Source organism: Bos indicus, chromosome 9 (genome assembly GCF_029378745.1).
Source record: "Bos indicus isolate NIAB-ARS_2022 breed Sahiwal x Tharparkar chromosome 9, NIAB-ARS_B.indTharparkar_mat_pri_1.0, whole genome shotgun sequence".
In the NCBI taxonomy this organism is placed as follows: domain Eukaryota; kingdom Metazoa; phylum Chordata; class Mammalia; order Artiodactyla; family Bovidae; genus Bos; species Bos indicus.
Window position 1 is genome coordinate 74,483,536 of NC_091768.1, and position 7,157 is coordinate 74,490,692.

Below are 7,157 nucleotides of genomic sequence, written 5' to 3' on the forward strand. Positions count from 1 at the left end.
TGAAGCCGATTTTTAAAGTTAATGTAACAACTATCATGCTGCTGCTGCTTATATACCAGATGTTTCAAAAAAAAAAAAAAAACAACCAGCCAGTAGATGAAACAAGTATCAACTGGAAGCCAGAGCTCTTCCAAAACTAATTTACATTACTATGCAAATAAATTTAAGTTATACACAAAGTATTGAGCAGTTTCAGTATTTACTGAAATGCTTAGCCTTATGAATAAAATTCAGTTATTATCAATTATGGGGCTTCCCAGGTGGCGCTAGTAGTAAAGAACCTGCCTGCAATGCAGGAGACACACGTTTGTTCCCTGGGTCAGAAAGATCCCCTGGAGGACAGCATAGCAACCTACTCTAGTATTCTTGCCTGGAGAATCCCATGGACAGAGGGGCCTGGAGGGCTACAGTCCATGGGGTCACAAAGAGTCAGACATGACTGAAATGACTTAGCACACATTTTCAGCTATGTACAAAGCACAGTCAAAACTACGAGGGGATCAGAAACTAAACAATACAAAATTGTATGTGACTACACTCAAGGAATTAATAAATCAGTTTAAGTGGGAAAAAAACCCACATTAATATCTGTCCTATCAAATTATTGATCCAATGGAAAAAATGTAATAAAAATGAAAACACAAAGTAGAAGAAATAAGATTAAACTGGTAAAACAATAACATGTTCCCTAAATATTTATACAGGGCCTTACAGCTAAGGGAATTATTTTATTTTTAAGATAGGAAGAAAGAATAGGAACCTAGCAAGTATGGGAAATATAGCAAAATAAAAATTAGCAAAAACAAAAGAACACGGATACATTAAACAGAAAGATTTCTAAAGTATTCCTATGTTTAGTTTTAAAAATATTAGATCCCCCAAGTGGGCAGAGAAAAACTCTCATCTTCTAAACTGATAGGCTGTTATGAAACTTTATTCTGACCGAGAAGTCCAATACTACTGATTCACTGCTGGAAGTGATACAAGGCTCATTTTAACCAACACTTACCCCCAAACAATTCTAAAAGGCTTATTTTAGTTTCTGTATATCCAAAGAAGAACCAATTGCCAAGTCTCTCTTTACTCCAAGTCATGATTTTCTGAGGTACCAAGAAAATATATGCTAGAAACAGCAAAGTGAGGGAAAAGGGGCTGTAGGCTGTTAGCCTAGCAGACGTACCTTCTTATTCACAATCAATGAATATATTCAAGCATCCATACAAAAAACTCAATGATCATATACAAAATATGACACATAATACGTTAATAATATACATTACAAATTAACATTTAATACTGTTAATATTTAAGACAGTACAAAAATTGTAATCAGCTTGCCTTTTTTCTACTTTAAACGGAAGTCTATATACAAAGCACTGTGTTATATATTATGGGAGACACGACAGGTCCCTGCCAAGTCACTGTCCAACTCTGTGCGACCCCACAGACAGCAGCCCACCAGGCTTCCCCGTCCCTGGGATTCTCCAGGCAAGAACACTGGAGTGGGTTGCCATTTCCTTCTCCAATGCACGAAAGTGAAAAGTGAAAGTGAAGTTGCTCAGTCATATCTGACCCTCAGCGACCCCGTGGACTGCAGCCTACCAGGCTCCTCCATCCACGGGATTTTCCAGGCAAGAGTACTGGAGTGGGGTGCCATTGCCTTCTCTGAAGAACTGTGCTAGGTGACTTTAAATAAAATTACCTTATTTAATCCTCATAATCCCATAAGCTACATATTTAACCCCACCTTTCAGATGAATTTAAGCTTTCATAATTCATATGAATTTAAACAAAGGAGACTATCAGAAGCCAGACACTACTACTGTAGGAAATACAGCACTTTAAGTGAGACATTAAGTTCCCTTCTCTGTTGGAGCTTACGTTCAAGCCAGGGGAAGAGAGAAACCAAAGAACACAAAGTGATGTCAAGAGATGGAGAGGAGGACTACTACAGTGGATCCTTGAACCATCTTTAAAAAGGTAACAAGTTAAAGAGAAGGAACACTGCAAAGATCCAAGAAAAGCATTCTAGGTAAAGGACACAAACTTAACCAATTCAAGACAAACTTGTAAGAAGGCTGAGGTACTGTGATCAATGAGAGGGTACAAGATAAGGCAGGAGACAGGAAAGGACTAAATCAAATGGCATCTAATAAGGAGGCCAGAGTAGAGTTGAGATTTTACTCTAACTGTAATGGGAAGGTCGTAGAAGGTCTGATTTGGGAAGTGTCACCATCTTATTTATTTGCATTTTAAGATGGCTGCTGTATAGAGCATGAACCACATGGAGCAAAGAAAAGGGAGACAAATTAGAAGGTTGAAGTAACAGTAAGTACTTGAGCCCAGTCTTAATTTTAGCATATTCAGGATGTGGGCTCCAAATTTTTGGAAACTACTGCTATTCATATCTTTAATAATCCTAAAAATACCTCCCATGACTATTACTCCAATTGACTAGGTTCAAAATTCTGGTTTGACAATTAACCAGCTACCCAACTTTGGACAAATTACTTTAATCTCTTTCAGCTTCACTTTCCACAGATATAAAATAAAGCTAGTAACAGTACTTACTCATAGGCTTAAGATTAAATGTACTAAACTAATAAATAGAAATGACTTATCTGGCACATGGTCTATATTCAAAGTTTATTAATTTCACTTCAAATGATTAATATTTAATATTTTTGGCATAGCATTAGTCAGCAGTATTTAAAAAGTCAAGAAATGCTTAACAGGGTGTGAGGATGGCCAAGTGGTCTAAGGCTCCAAACTCAAGAAATGCTTAATAAAATGAGTGGAATTTTGCTTTAAAATACTCCAGAAAAATGGAATTTGAAAAAGAACAGATTTCACATGTATAACTGAATCACTTTACACCTGAAACTAACACAATGTTAATCACCTATACTCCAATATAAAATAATTTTTAAGCACTCTCAAAAAAAAGCAAATAATGTTAAAGTTGGTAAATGCTGATAATTATTAAGCCTAAATAACAGCTCAATATTCCACTTTTGTGCTTGAATATTTCCTTAAGAAAAAGCTTAAAAAAAAAAATGGTTTAGTCACAAATTTTTGGTTCTGTGTCCAGCTCCTTGGCAGCCTGCTTTAGAAAAAAGCATGCAGAACTGAGAAAAAGAATACCTGCATTCCAGACCAGATTGTGCCACTCCCTGGTTCATGTGGCCCTAAAAAGTTTTCTACCTTTTTTGCCTCCTCCTAGTATACGCTTGCTCCTTGGAAGAAAAGCTATGATTAACCTAGACGGCATATTAAAAAGCAGAGATATTACTTTGCCAACAAAGGTCCGTCTAGTCAAAGCTATTGTTTTTCCAGCAGTCATGTACAGATCTGAGTGCTGAACTGCAAAGAAAGCTGAGCGCCAAAGAACTGATGCTTTGGCATCAATGAAGACTCTTGGAATTCAAGAAGATCCAATCAGTCTATCCTAAAAGAAATCAGCCCTGAATATTCATTGGAAGAACTGATGCTGAAGCTGCAACTCCAATACTTTGGCCACCTGAAGCGAAGAATGGACTCATTGGAAAAGACCCTGATGCTGGGAAAGACTGAAGGCAGGAGAAGAGGGTGACAGAGGATGAGATGGTTGGATGGCATCACCGACTTGATGGACATGAGTATGAGTAAGCTCCAGGAGTTGGTGGTGGACTGGGAAGCCTGGCGTGCTGCAGTCCATGGGGTTGCAAAGAGTCGGACACAACTGAGTGCCTGAGCTAAACTAGTATATGGAGAAATACTAGATCAAGTTGAAGGTTTGAAAATTCCGAAATAACACACAAATGTCAACCTGTATTATTATTACATTAATGTTTGTAGGTTTTTTTTTCCAGCTGGGGGCAAAGAAAATATTAAATACTTAGTATCAAACACTGGACTGGTTCCAAATTGGGAAAGGAGTACTACATCAAGGCTGTATATTGTCACCCTGCTTATTTAACTTCTATGCAGAGTACATCATGCAAAATGCCAAGATGGATGAAACACAAGCTGGAATCAAGATTGCACGGAGAAATATCAATAACCTCAGATATGCAGATGAGACCACCATTATGGCAGAAAGCAAAGAAGAACTAAAGACCGTCTTGATGAAAGAGAGAAGAGTGAAAAAGTTGGCTTAAAACTCAACACTGAAAAACCGAAGATCATGGCATCCAATCCCATCATTTCATGGCAAATAGATGAGGAAACCACGGAAACAGACTTTATTTTCTCGGGCTCCAAAACCACTGCAGATGGTGACTGCATCCATGAAATTAAAAGATGCTTGCTCCTTAGAAGAAAAGCTATGACCAACCTGGACAGCATTATTAAAAAGCAGAGGACATTATTTTGCCAACAAAGGTCCATCTATTCAAAGCTATGGTTTTTCCGGTAGTCATGAATGGATGTGAGAACTGGACCATAAAGAAGGCTGAGCATGGAAGAACTGATGCTTTTGAACTGTGGTATTGGAGAAGACTCGAGGGACCCTGGACTGCAAGGAGATCCAACCAGTCAATCCTAAAGGAAATTAGTCCTGAATATTCATGGGAAGGACTGAAGGAAGCTCCAACACTTAGGCCACCTGATGCGAAAGAGCTGATTTCATTAGAAAAGACTCTGAAGCTGGGAAAGAGTGAAGAAGGCAAGAGGAGAAGGGTATGACAGAAAACGAGATGGTTCGATGGCATCACCCATTCAATATACATGGATTTGAGCAAGCTCTGGGAGATGGTGAGGACAGGGAAGCCTGGTGTGCTGCAGTCCATGGGGGTCGCAAATAGTTGGACACGACTTAACAACTGAACAACGTTTGTTGACTTTTTTCCAGCTGGGGGCAAAGAAAATATTAACTACTTAACATTCTGGGGCTAACACTGACAACCACTGTTTAAGAAACTTGAACTGAAAAATAAACAAATTCATAACCTACAGCTATAACCTAAACATTTACACTTACCAGTCAGAGACAATTGGACTTCCCAATTCCCTTATCCACTTTTTTGTCACTTAATAAATCACTGTAAATTACATAGCTGTGGTTGTTGTTCAGTTGCTAAGTCGTGTCTGACTCTGCCACCCCATGAACTGAAGCATGCCAGGCTTCCCTGTCCTTCCCCAATGATTCTGAATGCAGCTTCTGAAAAACCCTAATACGAAGTTCTATATATAATAGAAGCGAAAAGACTTTCCATTTCTATTAACACAAGTTGTCACTCACATAGCTAATCTAGTATAGGTAGCCGCCCATATTCAATACACTGAACTAAACCTGAGCCTACCCAAGTCACAAGTTTTCAGAGATCTATCTCCAAGTCCTGAAACACTACTGCTCTTCCAACTCAAGAATCAGCTCTAGCCAAAAAATTTCCTTTGCCACAATTATCTGAATCAAGGAGGATTCCCATGACTACCACAATGTGACAATGAAAAGTGTGGTATTCTTAAAACAAGATGCTAACTGCCATCAGTAGACAGGCTTTAGTTTACTCACCTAAAGTAAGTTATTTCGGACACATAATCCTCCCATTCAATTAGTTATCCAAAATTGTCTAGGATCACATAAAACTGCAAATAAACTGGTAGCGTTTCCTCCTATGTAAAGGTTCTTTGTCTAAACTGTAGCCCAACCATTCCAGCTATAGTCCAATCTGAATGAGAATTCACAGTGAGAAATAAACTGTTTTGCCTTTTAATATCCCCCAAATTTAAGAGGCGCTGCTGCACAAAAAAATACAAGACTGAAGGAGCTCATCTCTGTATGTCATTTTTGGTCATATCTACCTCCAAATTTAATTTCAAGTTTTTTCACTTCTAAAATTATACATATATATAAAATAAATAAAGTTTGACTTAGAAAAGTAGTTGCCACTACTGCTGGATTCTGACGAGATACACCTTAAAATTTAAATAAAGCCAACCAAGGATTTATGATGGCAAAGTCCCTAACCTCAACTCACCACTCCCATCCATCCATTTATACCACCAATCGCGGATGCAACTTTTCTCACAAGGTACAGTGGCTAAATCTGCATGAAGGACGTGGCTTAGCGGATACTCCAGAACTGCCCTTTAGCCCCGGAGGTGGCAGGGCCGTCCTTACACCCATCGGCTGAGACCGCTGCCCAAGCTAGTAACTAGGCACCAAATCCTAGAGTCAAGAGTGCACTCTCGCTTCAAATCAGTTACCAGGGGAACCCGAAGAAAATTTTCCCGCAACCCAGAAAGCCGGAGGCGGATGCCAGGGTCAGAGAGCGCGGAACGAGATCCTAGGACAAACTAGAGTAACAAAATCAAGGCGTAAACCGACCGGGAGCGTGAAGCCTGGGAAAAGGAGTTAAAAGAGGGCGCGAAAAGGGGTTAACCTACCCAAAGCACTTTGTTGCAGGTTAGTTATTTTGTCCAAGCCTCTCAGGCCGGAAAGAAAGGTGGCGATTCCAGCCAATGAGAAACGAACACAAGTTGCACCTCGGACCGCCAGAGGAGCCGTAGGCGGAGAAGGGAGAGAAGAGGAAGCGCGCGTGCGCCGGGGAGAGCTTTCAGTCGGCCACGCGCAGAGGTCCGGACTGAGGAAAATGGGGGAAGGGTTGAAAACGCAGATCTGCGCAGGCGCACGGAAGGCCGCGCGGTCTGTGGGTCTCGAGCCAGGCTCGCAGGCGCGCGCGCGCGCACGGTTCTCGCTGCTCACCCCACCCCCCACCTTTTCGGCCCGTAGTGCCTCGAAAGCCTGAGGGAAACTGGCTGGGAAACGCATAAATAACGGCACAACGTTTCCTGGGCTCTCCTGTCACCGCCAACCCGCCACTACCAACAAAAGATTCAGTAATATTCATTCCTCCTCGATATTCACTGCCTTTTGAGTTATCTAGACGCAACGCAAGGCCTACCTGACACGCCGAAGGACGGTTCCCGGGACTTATCTCACCGGTAACTACACAGCGGCCATTTCCCCACTCAAGAACGGGAGGAAAACCATAGAGGTATCTTCGACGCGCTAGCTCCTCTCCGTCACTTCCGATTTGGGGCGTGGCCTCCGGTGCCGCTAAATATCTGACCAAGTCCCACCCACTCCACCGCCCTAAACCCGCTCTCCGGCCGCGGTAAAGATGTTGCCTGAGGCTTTCTGGGAAGTCGCGTGGCTGGTCTCGCGCGATGAT

At 41.3% G+C, this 7,157-nt stretch overlaps 1 protein-coding gene across 9 annotated transcripts in view; it reads right to left on the reverse strand.

Annotated features, from left to right (window-relative positions):
• BCLAF1 (BCL2 associated transcription factor 1) overlaps window positions 1–7,043 on the reverse strand; it is a 30,891-nt gene extending 23,848 nt beyond the window's left edge. For all 9 annotated transcript variants that reach the window (XR_011568507.1, XM_070796240.1, XM_070796238.1 and 6 more), the window contains exon 1: window positions 6,888–7,043. The gene's annotated coding sequence lies outside the window, so the exon portion shown is untranslated. The remainder of the gene's footprint in view (window positions 1–6,887) is intronic.
• Between the last annotated feature and the right edge of the window lie 114 nt (window positions 7,044–7,157).